Here is a 17,285-nt window from a genome sequence, read left to right as displayed (position 1 = left end):
TGTAAAGGACTTTTTTCAAAGGAAAAGTTGTCAATACCTCAATCGGATGTGCTTGAAAATAAGGCCTTAGCTTTCAAGCAGCCATCATAAGGGCTAACGCATGCTTTTCGATCTCCGAATATCTGGTTTCGGCATCCAAAAGTACATGGCTAACATAGTAGATTGGCCATTGCTTTTTCTCCTTTTCTCGAAAAAGAATTGCACTAACGGTCGAAAGGGAAGTTGCTAATTAAACTTGTAAAGTCTCACCTTTCTCTGGTCGAGATAATAGAGGTGGCTTCCCGAGCATAATCTTTAAGTTCTCGAACGCTTGCTGGCACTCCTCTGTCCATCGTGCCTCTTTACTTCCCCTCAGATTCTTCAAAGCTTTGAAGAACGGTGGACACTTTTCTCCTAATTGTGCTATGAACCGGTTCAAGGCTGCAATTCTACCCGTTAAGCACTGTATGTCCTGAATGGTCTTAGGAGGCTCCATATTGATCAAAGCTTGTATCTTGATTGGATTTGCCTCTATTCCTCTTTCGGAAACCATAAATCCTAGGAATTTTCCTGAGGACACCCCGAACACACACTTTTTAAGGTTTAACTTCAATTGGTATTTTCTTTAGACTGAAAATACCTCTATTAAATTTGCTACATGTCCCTAATGCTAAGGGCTCTCTACTAGCATGTCATCCACATAGGCTTCCATGTTTTTCCCAATCAGTTCTTTGAAAATATTGTTCACGGCCCTTTGATAAGTGGCTCCCGCATTCTTTAACTCGAATAGCATGACTTTATAATAAAAGCTTTCGTGATCGGTCATGAAGGCTATAAACTTTTCATCTTCCTTGTTCATCAAGATCTTGTTGTAGCCTGAATAAGTGTGAAACCCGGCCCTAACCTTAACCCGAAAACTCTATTGTTTGTAGGTCCAAAGACCCGAAGTAGAAGTGAAAGTCAACTATGGGCCATATCAGTGGAAGACATGGTGTTCGACTCCGAACCTATGGAGATTGATGATGATGCCCCATACTTGGAGACCTTGATGGAATTAGAAAAGAGACTACACCTTGATGAAGAGAAGTTTGGTGATGACCTTAGAGCTTGGTTGGATATGAGTTGAAAGCATTCCTCTATGCTAGGTGAGTTGTAGGTTGTGTTGTTAGAAGCCTATTTGATTTCGATAAGAGTTAGGCCCTCAATTCCTTGTTCCAGGCTTTGCTGACAGCCTGGGTCGATTGTTTGGGTCGACTGGGCCAATCGACCCACAGAGACAGAACCTGTGTAAGATCCTCTATTTAGGTTTATATATAATAGAACTTCGTGTTTCTTAGCCTCCTTTGTTTCTAAAACCCCTAGAGAACGTGGAGAACTCCTCTCAAAGCCTCTTCTTGGTGTTGGTGAAGAACTCTTGCAAACTCTCAAGTTTCCTCTCTTGTTCTTCAATCAAAGGTTAGTAATCGCTCTTGTATGATATTGATCTACTCTTACTATGATTTATTCTCTGTACTAAGATTATGAAGAAGATGCTACATCCTTGCAATCATCTCTTCTACAATCTCCATTCATTCTTTCATGCTATGATCTTCATACTTAATATTGACCATGATACTTATGATTTCTTCATGAAACTATGATCATACTCTTGATTTGATTTCTCTAGCATTATAGATGCATCTTCATGATTATTCATATCCATGATTTATTATGTTAATATACTAGAATGAGATCTCATCATCTAGTTCTTCTCTTGGATTCATAGCTTGTTTTCATTGAAAACTACAATTTTATCAAATTAAAAAGTATGATTCTAAATTAGTAAGTATTGTTTTTAATCGTTGTTTGATGTCTAATCTATGCTAGTTAGTCTTACATTACTGTGTTAGAGATTCCCTCCAAGTTTCGTAGCATTCCAAATCTTGTAGAATAGGTTTTGCATAAAAAATCAGTTTTTTGGATGCGTACTGTTCATTGGGTCGACTGGACCAATTGACCCATCTAGTCTTCCCAACATGACAGCAAGGGATTTCTCTGTCTGTCTTGATCCGTTTGATGTCTATTCTTTTAGGATTGCTTTCTAATGATTCTTTAATGCTTGTTTAGGGTTTGTTTGCTAACACGGATTCATTCTCTTGTTCGTCCGGAATATCTTCGAATCTATTTACGGTAAGGATAGTTGTTTCCATATTAACATAGATTGTGTGAATCCTAGTTTCTAAATTGGGAAACACCTAGATTTGCTATTGATATTGTAGTTTCTAATTATGATATGGCTACTGTAAGTACAGTAGGGTCTTACTTTTACATTTTCTTTATGTACTTGATCATGTATGGACTCTTCACTCATATATGTTGCATATTCAATTGATCTTGTCTTCATGTATTCTTTCATATGATGAGATATCAGTTGTGTATGTTATGACTGAATTGGGAATGTGATTGATTAGGTATGATTGGGGATTGGGGAATGTCCTTTTGACATTTCTGTCCTTGGACATCAGTGGGAATAGTATGGGATATTCCCGATGGTGCCCTTTGACGCTTTCCCGGATTATTGGTTGTCATACCTAGGACTTGTCTGGCAGTGTTTGGCTAGGATTCCCTGTTATATCAGACCCGATTCGGAAGGGTATTGAGATCGAGTAACTTGTGGTAGCAATGGGGATTTATGGGCGATCAAGACCGGTGAGTCATATCCGTGAGAGGACATAAATCACATTGTGGATACTCATGAGAGGCCATTCATTGGTAGGGTCGCATCTAGTAGACTTGGGCTCATGGGTGCTCAAGACCGGTAGCCAACCCATGAGAGGACATGAGCAATAGGGTTATTGAGTCCGTAGTCCGAGTTGGTTGTAGCTATAGGAAACGCTGACTCTAGTGTGAAGGATACCGAAAAGGATTGCCCGGGGCGAGGAATGGACATATCTGGATCTAAGTTGATATAACCAAGTAGATGACTTGCATTTGGCTAGGCTTTACCTTGACATGCGCCAATACTTAGACCAATGGTGATGTGAGAGAGCGGTGACCTAAGTCCCAGCCATGGAATGTCCGGGAAGGATGCATGACCCAATTACCACCGGAGAACCCAAGATACCGAAATGGTTGAGGGAGAGTGATTTGAGACCTACCCAAGGAAGTATGGTGCTATGACTTAAAGCATGTTTGCCTATAGAGACCAGCATACATAGAGTTAGACTCATACATGCATTGTTTGTCTCATATCATATTACATCATGCTATGTTTCTACTATCATGTTATTTATGTTGTTATGGAATAACTTGCCTTACTGAGTTCTCTTGAACTCACTTCTTTCGTGCAAATATCTTTTGTTAGATTATACTGACTATGACGGTGTTGATGAACTATGATGGCGATCAAGATCGGAGGATCCCTCGTGGATCATGCTGCATGATTAGCCCTCGTGGAGTGAAGCATACTGCTTAATCGCAAGGTTTGTTTATGAAGCATTCTTAAAAGTAGATGGAACTCTAGTTTATTGATCCTTCCTTTCTTTTGGAATCGATGGTAATCTTCCATTGATTAGCGAACTACATTTCCGCTGTAACCGTGGAGTGAGATTCCGCCTCACTCTCTCTCTCTCTCTATATATATATATATATATTTATAAAGACATATCCACATTTATATATGAGTGGTAATACACTCCTTAGATTCCATAACTATACAATAGATAGTAGTATGGATCAGATTGAAGATGATGCTGAGTCTAGCATTAGAGAAGAACTTGACCAAAGAATCTGATGATATCAGAATTTAGGCTCAGACAAATAAGAGAAAGAGCTTTATTAAGGCAAGATACCAAAATGATAGAAGATGCTGAAAAGCTGTTATATTCCAAATATGGAATTAGTTTTGAAAAATTGATACCTGAGGGAAAGGAGACAACAGTAGAAAGATGTGAAGTATCTCCTAAAGACTCAGAAAGACTAGATAGATTCCTTAAAGATTCTGCGGAAACCAGAGAAGAAATAGAAGAAAGGTCCTATAATGATAAATCAGGATCTATAGATGATACCGAAGATCAGATGACTCTAATAGAACTAGCCAAAATCAGAATGAACCAACCTTATTTTGATGATTTTCCCTCAAAGATAAATTTTGAAAATGTTAGGATGAATACACAAGGAAAAACCCTTTGATCCTAACCAGCCTTATGGCCCAGCTAATTCAGACATGAGATGGGAAGATAGGCCTTGACTTAAAGTTGAACAGGTAGATTATCAGTTAGAAGGCATGGAACCAGGAGCTAGGATTAGGCCTAGAGGGAAACCAATGCCTATAGAACACCCCGTACAATTAGGAGTTGCTACACAAAACGGCAGACTCTTAAATTTAGGATTTCACGATCCTCAGATGTGGGACTCTATCCTTGAAGTTTAGAAACAAGGAGTAATTAATGAGTTCTATAAAGAACAAAGGATATGGACCGTAGATGATATGTACAGATACCTTGAAACATTTCTTGGAGAATCAGTTAAAGCTATTTGGGAAAGATTCAAGGTTGAATACCCCAATAATTTTAAAGCTACGTTAGATTTGGGAACAAATCCCTATAATTTTACTAGTTTTGTTCATATGATGTGTACTGGACAAGACCCAAATAGTATGCAAACTAAGCTACAACTTAGAGCTTTAGCAAGTCTTGAATAGTTAAGTCTCTATGACTATAGATACATAAAGAGATTCTTGAGATAATATTACTACTATGCCAGTCAAAGTGGTAATATATTTAGTCAAGCCATCATGGATAAATTATTTCAAAAGTTACCAGGACCTTTAGGTCAAAAGATTAAAGATTCTTGGGAGCCAGTGCCTAATGACCCCCTCGTTGATAATGTGTCAATAAGAATAACACATATCATGAATAAGCTTATGGAAGAGTGTACTTTCATACAAATCCAACAACAATTTCAGCGAGATAACTTTGGATTTTGTAAAGATGTCTTCACTTCCCAAGTATATGGAGAACAAGATATCGATAGACGAAGATCCAGAAGACAACACAGAAGACTTACTGGAAGAAGGAGATATGATAGATATATGAAAGAAGGTGAAGAAGAAAGACGCTTTGACCAAATCTGGCAACCTAGAGCTTCTATACCAAAGAAAGATTAGTATATGAGATGATCCAAGAGAAAGAAGCCTTTCTTAAATCCAGATAGACATGCAAGAAGATATAATCCACAGAGGAGTTATAAGAACAGATTAACTTGTTATAATTGTGAGTCCTTAGACCATTTAGTTAAAGATTGCCCTAAATTAGTAAATAGTACCAGCAAAAGAGCTGTAGTGGTAGAAATACCAATGAATGCTTAATTGTTGTAGATAAAGAAATGTCAGATAATGAGTCAGTATATAGTATTGTCTTAATAGATATACCATGTGAAGATATAGAAAATCCTTGTGAAGAAGATATGCCAGATTTATTTCATCAATTGGTAAACATTGCTATGATGAAATCAAGTTGTGAAAAGGACAAGCACACGTGGAAACATAGAGCAGGAAGTTTCCATATTAGATGTTCAGGATGCAAATTATACCCTGACTTAGATGTTAGATATCAATGTAGAACTTGTTTAGAAGAAAGATGTAATAAGTGTTTAGACAATCTTGTAATCCTTGTAGAACAAAGAGAGAAAAATGTTAGAATTACAGAATTAGAAACTAAGTGAGATTCCACTAAGATTGAATTACTACAAGATCAGATTGATATCCTTAATGCCAAAACTGAGGATATTAATTTAAACCCAGATGTTAAATGGTTTTCAGAGTTGCTATGCTTCCCAGAAAATCCGAGAAGCATAGTCTAGGATATGACATCTTTAGCCCTGTCGACCATATTTTAGCTGCTAGATCAATGACACAAGTAGATACTTATCTAACATTCCAGATAAACCCAAAATTTGGAATGATGATTAAAGAAAGATCTTCCTTTGCTAGTCAAGGAATCACAGTTATTGGAGGCATTATTGATGCAGATTTTGATGATCCAATAAAGATATTCTTCTTTAATCATTCAGAATTAGATAGACCTATTACTGTAGGAGAAAAGATTGCCCAGTTCATTATTCTTCCAAACTATGAACCTGGCCCAGATATACAGAGAAGAGGAGGATTCGGATCAACAAATATAGATATCCCTTCTACCTCAAACCTAGAAGTTGGAATAGCCAGAACTGACCAAGTTCAGTTATGCCAGCTAAAACCAGATTTAAAGGAGCTTGAGGTTGTTTGCCAACTCCATGTTAGAAACAAAGTTCATCACCTCAAAGGAATCATAGATACAGGATGTTCAGTATCAACCATTAACACTAAATGGTTCACAGATCCATCGGACCTAGTTGAGATTCCTCCCACAATTACAAGAGGAATAGATAATATAGGATATTCAGTCACTAAAAAGCTGAAAAATCCTCTCATTAGCTTTCAGACTAATTGTGGCCAAAGCCAATGGTTACAATTAGAAACAGTTCTTGTTAGAGATTTGCCATGGGATCTACTCATTGGCCTCAGTTTTATCTTAGCAATGGATGGTGCATTAACCATTAATGAACATTGTGTTCAGCTTACCAGATAAAGTGTTATCATACCTACTCTACCTCAGAGTTATGAGCGAAATGTGGTGAAGGGTGATAATCTTTTGCCTAAAAAGTGTAAATGTAAGGTCCCCGGATCTTGCAAAATTTCAAGATACTCTAATGACACAGATATATCGGAATATGAACCATGTTATCAGCTAGAGACAAACTATGTAGATTTCAAAAGATTAAACATCTCAGCTGATAATCAAATAAAGCAGATTGTAGAAAAGCTTGAAAAAGCTAAGGTTATACAAGATTCAAACCCGCTTGAACATTGGGATAAAGACAAGCCTTATATTAAGCTTGAGATAAAAAACCCAGATCTTAGGATTGTCATAGGTACTTCCTAAGTATAATACTAAAGATGATGAAGAGTTCAATTTACATATAAACAAACTCTTAAAGCTTGGATTAATCAGAAATTCTGATAGTCCCCATAGATCTGCTACTTTTATTGTTAATAAGGAATCTGAGAAGAAAAGAGGTAAAAGTAGAATGGTGATAAATTATAAGCGTCTTAATGATAATACAGTTGATGATGCTTATAATATTCCCAGAAGAGATTTCCTGATATCTCATATTGATAAAGCTAAAATTTTTAGTAAATTTGATTTAAAATCAGGTTTCCACCAAATTATGGTACACAAAGATTCCATTCCATGGACTGCTTTCATCACAAGCATGGGACATTATGAATGGCTTAGTTATGCCATTTGGTCTAAAAAATGCCCCTTCTATATTCCAGAGAATAATGGATCAAATTTTCTTACCTTATAGAAAATTTGTAGTTGTCTACATAGATGATATTCTGGTATATTCCCAGAATGAAAAAGATCATTTCCAACATTTGTTGACAGTATTCAAATTATTTAAAGATCATGGTTTAGTTATTTCCAAAAAGAAAATGGAAATATAAAAAGATCAAATAAAATTCTTAGGCTTGAATTTAGGCAAGGAACTTATATCTCTGCAAGACCATATTGCCGAATAGCCCTTGAATTCCCCAGATAAACTCGAAGGAGTTACCCAAATAAGATCCTTTATTGGACTAGTTAACCAAGCCAGAGACTTCATTAAAGATTTAGGAAAAATGGTTGGACCCCTTTATGCGAAAACCTCGCAGAAAGGAGAAAAAAGGTTTAACCAACAAGATATTACCCTAGTCAAAAAGATAAAAGAGTTAATTTCTAAGGTACAGCCTATGAGATACCCTAAAGAAGATTGGTTTCACATTGTTGAAATTGATGGATCTCAAGAAGGATGTGGAGCAATCCTCAAGATCATACCTAATGAGTATTCTACAAAGAATACTGAAGTTTTATGTAGATATGCATCGGGAGTACATAAGAATAAGACCCTAGTTGCAATAGATTTTGAAGTTGAATTAGTTATAAAAGGACTTGAAGCATTTGAGTTCTTTTTACAAAATAAGAAGTTTATGATTCACACTGACTATGAAGCCATAGTTAAATTCTATAAGAATTTGAATGAAAATAAGATTTCCCAAAGAAGATGGCTCGTCTTTTGAGATATAATAGTCAACAAAGGCTTTGATATCAAGTTTGAGCATGTTAAAGGAACTGATAATTTTATTGCAGATTATTTATCCAGGATTACATGTTCTCAGAATATTGCTACAGATGAACATATATTATTACATGATCCTAATTTTATTTCTGATCATGATTTAGATGACTGACCCAGCTAAAGACAAAGATTCGTCATCAAAGGCGAAAGATAAGATGCTTGAAGAAGCAATCAAAGATATAGTGGGACAGACCACTAAAGTTAAGAAAATTGTTAAGATTGGTTCTCCTAATCTAAAGGAGAAACACGTTCCAAAAAGATGCCAATTTGGGTAGAACTATTTGTTCTCTATCGATCCCAGATTCCAATTCAAGAACTTACATATATATATATATATATATATATATATATATATATATATATATATATATATGTATATTGGTATCATTTCCGCACTGATCTTCGGGGCTGTGGATCACACACTTGGGTATGCCAGATAGGGTACCGGCTGGGTGGATGTGACAATAAGCGTCCATGAAACTCAGAGTTTCATACCCGGCGGTTGCATTGATTAAGAGATCTATTCGGGGCAGAGAGTAGCAATCCTTGGGGCATGCCTTATTAAGGTCTGTGTAGTTGGTACACATCCTCCATTTTCCATTCGAGTTTTTGACCATCACAACATTGACTAACCATGTTGGACATTCGATTGGTTCAATGAATCCCAAACTCTTCAGTTTCTCGCCCTCACTGATAAGCATGCATTTATCATTATTTATTTGATTTAATTTCCCATACTTATTTAATTAAAAGAGAGATAATTGATTATTTTTGTGTATTTTTCAGGAAAAAGGTGATTTTGGTTATTAGAGATAATCTGGAGCAAAGTTGAAAAATATAATAGATATTGGTGGATTTTAAATGGCATTCAATCTTGCTGCCCAAGAAATCATGAAAAGTGAGATCTTAGCCAAATTGGAAATAGGTGGAGGTCTAAGGAACAAAATTGGTAATAAATTTGAAAATCGTGTAAATAGACCCACCTTCAATACTTTGGACATATCTTTCTCGGATGAGCTTGGATTGCTGTGATTCAAGATGCTATGGAACTATACCGAAAATATCTACAGCTTTCTAGTTATGAGTTTTTCCAAACTTCGAAAGAATAAAGGTCGAATCGACGAGTTTTAAGAGAGGGATTCAATGTGTGCGAGAGACATAAAAGAGAAGCCAGCCACAAAGAAGAGGAGAAGACGGCAAACACGGATCTTGGCCTCATCTCTCTCATTGCTCAAGAAGAAGGCCACATCTCTCTCTCTCTCTCTCTCTCTCTCTCTCTCTCTCTCTCTCTCTCTCTCTCTATGTTTCATCTTTATTTGTCTTATGAACTTTGTGATAATGAGTAGCTAGTTCCTTTTCTTTGGAATGTAGATGAACCATGCTTATTTCATTAATTTGATTGTTCTATATCTTCGAGTTGATTGTGTTTGAGTATGGCCAAAGATGTTCTATAGCTCAACAAACTAAGCGTGCCAAGCTTTGGCGAAGGACGATAGTCTTGCAAAAATATATCATATCTAGGAAGACCATCCTTAATTTGTTTTGAAGTGTAGAGTTATATCGGTTAGGGAAAAGCATTGGGGATTTGAAATCCCAAAGATCTTCATGTATTCATAGTTAAAGTTTTTGCATTAATTAATAGATTTAGTTTAAACTTAGTTTTGTTGAATTCAATCTTAGTAACTTAGCCTTTTAGTTCCCCACCTCGTTCAACCCTTCGCTACCCCACTTGGGCTCAGCTATTTTCCTCTTCCCCCCCCCCCCCCCCCCCCCCCCCCCCATTCCACCACCCCCCCCCCACACACCCCCCCCCCCCCCCCTCCCCCCTAAAACCCCTTTCCCTTGTTTGCTACTTCATTAAGAAGATTAGTATAGGATTTTATTTTTGATTGGTTAGCGACACGATCACTCTCCCCTTATAGCTTCATGCTTCTCAATTGAGAAATTTCTTCTTCTCTATATCATAGGCTTGGCCTTCGAGTCTATCCAAAGTTTATGTTCTGCAACTGAACGGTCAATGCCAGGCATGTCATTAGCCGACCATGCAAACACATCAATGTTTTGTTGAAGAAAATTCTTTAATTCCTCTTTGAAGTCTCCTGCCTGTTCGGACCTGATGAAGGTTGTCCTTTGTTCGTCCTCAGAATCCAATTGGATTCATTCCCGCTTCTCTGCAGGTTCAGCCTTTGTATTTCATCTTCATCCTAATCGTCATGCACTTCAATTGATAGAGTTGTGGCTTTTTTGGGACTAGCCTTATCCTTCAAGTATGAAACATAGCACTGTCTGGAGGTTTTTTTTATCAGAAGTTACCTCTCCAATCTTTTGATCAGTCAGGAACTTGATCTTCATGTGTTTAGTCGACACTACTGCTCCTAGCTTTGTTAATGAGGGCCTCCCAAGTATGACGTTGTATGCGGGCAACTCTTAATGACCAAGAAATTTACCCGAATAGTGACCTCCTTCGGGAAATTTCCCACTATGAGGTCCAGTTGTACCAATCCTTCCGCAATCGCTGATGATCCAGCAAATCCATATAAATGAGTTGAGGATGGCTTCAAGAAATCTTCCTCCAACCTCAGCTTCTCGTACGCTTGATATGACAAGAGATCTACTAATTACCTTGTATCAACTAGTGCCTGTGCACTTCCCGATGACCAATCTCCAATTTGATCACGATTGCATCATCATGAGGTGTGCATATGCCTCTTTCATCTTCTTCATTGAATGTGATGTTTTCCTCCACATTTGGTCTTTTTCACTTCTATGATTCTCCCGATCCCATGAATTTGGCTTTGGCTTTCAGTTTTCTGAGGGACTCGGGCTCTGGGCCCCCGAATATTGTGAGAATTGGAGATCGGCTTGCTCCTACAACTTCCTTTTCTTTTTTCGACCAAGGGGCTTTGGCTCGACGATCCCTGCTTTCCAAACCCTCCCTTCTTTTTTCAGCAGCTGCTCTTCTTTCTTGATCATCGCCTCGGCCTTTCACAAAGTTTGACAAATGCCACTGAGATATAAGCCTTTCAATGTCTGCATTTGTTCATAAAATGTCCGTAATCCTTGTGGAAACAACAATATTTTTCCATATTCCTCTCTTTAGGTTTAGTAATCATCTTTGGTGGCCACTTCAAGATATCTTGATCTTTGATTTGCATCAAGATTTTCAATTGTGGGGCATTCAGTGGTGTATACACCGCATGATTGGGTGATCTCCGCCTCCATCCTGAGCGCTATTTCCTGCCTTGATCGTTGTTCGGTACCTTCAATCCTTGGCCCTTTTTAGGTATATTATGATCTTTGTTAGAAGCCTTGATTTCTCCTTGCCGAGCGTTAAGGATCTCAGTAACTTCAGCCTGCTTTTGACACATTTGTACGAGTTTGGGATAGGTGGTAGGCATATCTTGAAGCAGTAGTTCTAGGAGTTTTCTGTTGGTAAGGCCTATGAAAAGAGCAGTCTTGGCTACTTGTTCATCCAAGTTCTCGATCTCCATTGTAGCTTTGTTAAACCTCTGCAAGTAGTCCCGAATAGACTTCTTTCTTTCCTTGCTTTACAGTGAACAATGTCTCCTTAGTTTTCTTGGTCTGTATCCCACTTTGGAAACGACCAATGAACTTTCGAGCCAATTCTTCAAAATCAAGTTCTTCCTGATGGTAGATTCGAAAACCACTTTTGTGTTGCTCTAATGAGTGATGATCCGAATACTCTACACATTATTTCGTCCGAATTACCAACAACAGCCATGGTTTGCTGGTAATAACTTATATGTGCAATTGGAACTCCCAATCCATCAAATGGGGAAAACGTGGGGAGTTTGAAACTATGGGGGAACTTATACCTGGTGATGTGGTTCACAAATGGAGTCTTCCTGATGACAGAGTATATGTCATCAGTCCTTCTTCCTCTTGTAAGTTGCCCTAATTTCTGATTAATATCCGCCAATTCCTAGATCAATGTGTACCATCCAAATACCATCTGTTTGAACATTGTCTCTACCCCAACGTTGGGTGTAGGGGTATGTGTATGCACCCCTCGTTCCCGTCTGGTAATGGTCCTGATCTGACTTCCCTGCGCCCGTTCTCAACCGAGTTGTTCATCCTACCTAGGTATTTCTACCACTCTTCTTACTCTTGATCGACCTTCCCAATCTTCATGAGGATTCTGCCTGAAGTTTTGGCCTTCAGTTTGAGATCTATTTCTCTGAGGAGAATGTCCTCGGACTGGGGAAAGTCATATCCCTTCTCTCTGCATTCGATCCTAGGCCTCCTCTTGATCATGATGATTAGGATCTCTAGGAGCTCCCAAACATCTTGCCACCGTCCGAAGCATTTGTTGCATCTCCAGAAATTGAACATGCATTTGATTCATTTGTTCTTGAAGGTTCTTTGGGTTGTTCAAGCATTCACCCCCAAACCAGTCCTTCGTCTTCATGGACTTCATCATCACAAACATGACTTCCTTTAGGAAAATCGTCTCCTACTTGGAGGAGGAGGAGGAATGCCTTGGTTCCTTAGAGTTGCTGATCTAGTAACCATGGCTTTTTGAAGTGTTTCCCACAGATGACACCAATTGATGCGTCCAAAATCTGCTCAGCCTTTAGATCCTTGAGAAATGACTTGCAAAACAGTGTTAGACGTGGCCCTACCGTGGGGTCGGGAGGCCACCTCCGAAGGCTAAGTTAGTTATGGAACTGATCACAAGGCTCTGACGAACTACAAAGCATGAATTGAATAAAATAGTAAAGGGAAACGATTCAGATACATTTACTATGTGGTGATGCCTTGTTTATATAGATTTTATCTCTCATTCCCTACTGTTGGATTCGTTTGCATCTTCCCTTGATGATCGTTGGATCTTTAGGGTTTTACCTTTTCCCTCGGAACTAAGGGTAGTTACCAATCTTGGCATGATCCCCGCTCTGGATCAATGGAAATTACTTATTATGACTTGATCACGTATCCCGAAATTTTGGGATCACATTTATATCTTTAACTGTAGTCTTCATCTTCACACAACTGGTGGGTTTAAGCCCCAAACCGGTCTCAACCATGCCAGGGCTGGTACTAAGCCGGATCTATGACCCGATTGTGGTTCAACCGAGTTCGGTTCTATTTTATCCATATCAATAAGGAACCCAACACCCTAGTCCCCACATAATTAGAACTATGTCCCTGTATAAGTAATTGATTCAAACCCATTCCAAAAACAATAGTAGCCAAACTTTAATTTTATGGAACCATGGAGCACAAGACCAATAAAAATCCACCTTAACTTGAATTGTATAGCCGACCCTGAAGAATACTAATATTGAAATTAACCTACAATAGCATTGCCTCTGCTTGAGTAGATCCTTGATAATTTATCAGTATGTCATGCAACATTCGTAAGAAGGTCAAAATCTTCAATAATTACTTCTTGCTAAATAAATTAATTATTATTGGTTACTTAGGTAAATAATTAGTTATCACTAGAATTTTGTAACACTTTCCATTCTATGTAAACATACTAAAAAACAAAGTATCCGCATCCATCTGCATATGAAGGTAATCTGGATACATTGGGAGTTAAAAGATCTAAAGAATTCATTTGACTAGTTTTACTCGGCCGAGTCATTAAAATGAGTCATGGCATTCGATTTTATTTTTTATGGATGTGCTTTGAAACAATAGTAGAAACCTCTTACATAGAGACAATAAATCTTGGGTTTGAAGTTCTATCCCTCCGTACCTTCTCTCTTCCTCCATTCGTCCTTATCCTCTCAGCTTATGAGCCTCTTATTTTACAACAGTAATGATTGGTACCTTTTAATGAAAAAGTGAAGGATTTTGTTAAGGATATAGTCGTCCACTGATGTTATAGGAGGTATTTCTGTTGTTTTGTATTATCCTATATATAAGATTAGAATATCCTTAATAAAGTCAGTTATATTTCTTCATATGGTATCGAGCGATTTTTCTTCACCTCCGAGATTTTGAAAAATCTTTTTGATCCTTATCTTTTGAGTGCTTGTTTTCTACGCCTTTTCTGGTTCTTGTTGTTGAGAACTCTTTTTTCTCTAATCTCTACTATGCCGTCTGATCTCTCTGGCGATCACTTTGATTCGTCTGCAATTGCTGCTCTTGTGCATTACAATGTTGCACCTCTTCAAATTGTGGCGTGCTCAATTTCTTCCCTTGCTTCGAGGTCACAATCTTCTCGGTTATGTCGACGGAAGCTTTCTAACACCTGCATCTCCTACTACTGCTGATTTGTGGGAGCACCAGGATAAGTTAATCCTTAATTGGATAATTTCTTCTCTCTCTGAAGAAATCATCCCTTATATTGCTAGCGCTCGTAGTTCTCATAGTGCCTGGCAGATCTTAGTATGTGTTTTTGCAAATCCGTCTCGGTCGAGGGTTATGGATCTCAAGGATTGTCTCTTTCAATTGCACAAAGGCCCTGAATCTATGGCTCTTTTTCTTCTTGAAGTGCGTTCTTTGGTTGATGCACTTGCTGCTATTGACAATCCAGTGCCTGATGAAGACTTAGTGCTTGCTGTTCTTTGTGCACTTGGTGATGATTGCAGAGATTTTTCTACCTCTGTGATGTGAGGCTTCTTGCTGATCCGATTACTTTCTTGGATCTATGTGGTCTCTTGATGAATCATGAATTACATCTTCGAAGTTCTTCAGCTTCTTCCACACACACGATGTTGACTGCTAATACTGTGAATTTTTCTGACAATCGTGGTGGTTTTCAACCTAGATCTGGTAATCGAAATTACAGATCTGGTTTCAATAATTTCAATCGATCTGCCAGTTATCGAAACCACACCAATTCTGATCGGTTTGGCCAGCCTCGATTTCTCTTCATCTCGTTCTGGTTACAACTCAGGTGGCACTTGTACACAACAGTCTGTTCATTCTTATGAAAACCAATTTTCTGGAGTTCTTCCACTTGACTCTCCTGGATCTGCTTCAGTTTCTTCTGCTCCACCACTACTTCCCACTCCACGCAAACAATGTCAACTCTGCAATCAATTTGGACATTTCTTTGCTCAATGCCCGCAGCATTATAATCAGGCATTCGTAGGTACTGTATCTTCTTCCTCTGTTTTTCTTTCTTCTCAGCTTCTCAATAATAACTTCTAGCTTTTAGATACTGGTTCTAATAACCATGTAACTACAGATATTTCAAATCTTGCAATTTTTTTATCCCTTTACTGGTTCTGAGCATGTTTATGTTGGTGATGGTAAACGTCTATGCATTACTCATCTTGGTTCTGCTGTTATGTCTTGTTGTGATATTTCGTTTCCTTGAAAAATATTCTTTGTGTTCTTGGTATTCATTGCAATCTCTTATCTGTTTCTCAATTTTGTCTTGATAATTCTGTCTTTTTTTTTTTTTTTTTTGATTCCTCTTCTTTTGTTGTGAAGGATTGTCAAACCCACCGCATACTATGCCACGGCCAGAATAGAAATGGTTTATATTTTCTTGAACTGCATCGTTCTTCTACTATTTTTTCTTCATGCATTGCCTTTGGTGCTACTCTTTTTTTTACTGACTGGCATCGCAGATTGAGACATCCCAATGATAACAGACTTTCTTTGCATCTTCGTCAATTGTCTATACCTACAGAAAATAAATCAACACACTGTGATGCTTGTTGCCATTCTAAGGCTCATTGCTTGCCGTTTCCATGCTCCACTTCGACTACTACTGCACCACTTCAGCTGATTAACAGTGATCTCTGGGGTGCTGCACTTGTGACATCTTTTGATTCTTTTCGCTACTATGTTCTCTTTGTTGATGATTTTACTCGTTATAGCTGGTTGTTTCCTATTACAAATAAATCTGATGTATGTGATGTCTTTGTACGTTTCAAACATCTAGCGGAAAATTTCTTTTAGTTGCATATTAAAATTTTTCGTTCTGATGGTGGTGGTGAATTTGTTTAACTTCATTCTATTTTTGCTGCATCTGGTATTTCCCATCAATTTTCATGTCCCTATACCCAAGAACAAAATGGTATCTCGGAACGGAAACATCGTCATGTTGTTGAATCTGCCTTATGCTTATTGTTTCAATCTGGTTTACCCTCTATTTTCTGGTCTGCTGCTTGTCAAGCAAGTGTGTATTTGCTAAATAGGTTACCCACTTCCTCTCTTGGTAATGTTCTCCTCTTGAACAACTTTTTGGTAATTCTCCGGATTATTCTACATTACACACTTTTGGTTGTTTGTGTTATCCTTGGCTACGGCCTTATGTAAAGAATAAACTTTTTTCTCGTTCTTTACCATGTATTTTTCTTGGATATTCTTTGTCTCATAAAGGATACAAATGTTTTGATCTTGCTTCTCAATGAGTGTATATTTCTCGTCATGTTAAATTTTTTGATGATGTTTTTCCTTATGCTACTTTGTCTGCGCCCTGTCCTCAAATTCTTGTTACTGCTTGGCATCTAGAACCTCCTACTGTTCTTCTTCCTTGTTCTTCCTTCTCAAGTGAACCCCCCCCCCCCCCCCCCTCTCCCCCACTTTGCTGGCCCGGTTCTCAGCTTTAGTGCTGGTCGACCCTGCCACCTCCTAAAGTGTTTTTTTTTGTTGCCCCCCCTTTGCCCCCCTTTTTTCCCCCCTTCCCCCCCCCCCCTGCCCCTGCTGCTTCCTCAACTGTTGCTGGTCCAACGGATTCTTCATGTTCTTTAGATGCTGGTCAACCATCTGCTCATCCTTTATCTTCTTTAAAAGAGCCCTGTTTAAATGACCACTTACTGTCATGAAATGACCATACAATTGAGCAAGAAGGATAGGCAAAAAGGGTTATATCTGTGCTCATAATTACATGTTACTTTATCTGGAAAGAAAGAAATGAGAAGGTGTTTAACAATAAAACACCAAATCCAGTGAGAGTACTAAAATGTACAAATCACTGGATTAAGGAGTTGAAACTACAGGAAGAAAATAGGGCACCAGGGGCCAACCTGGATTATGACTTCAATGCTGTAAATACAGTTCAAGTAGATAGGAACTGGTGTAATTACTTGCCTCAAACTAATAAAAATATCTTGATCTGTGCAGGGCTATCTTACCAGCAGCTAGGGATAATAGGCTGGAGCACTGGGATATGCAGT

Source organism: Hakea prostrata, chromosome 3, assembly GCF_041222555.1.
Source record: "Hakea prostrata isolate BN-2017 chromosome 3, UWA_Hpros_2, whole genome shotgun sequence".
In the NCBI taxonomy this organism is placed as follows: domain Eukaryota; kingdom Viridiplantae; phylum Streptophyta; class Magnoliopsida; order Proteales; family Proteaceae; genus Hakea; species Hakea prostrata.
The sequence above is the reverse complement of the archived record's forward strand: the minus strand, read 5'-3'. Positions refer to the sequence as shown.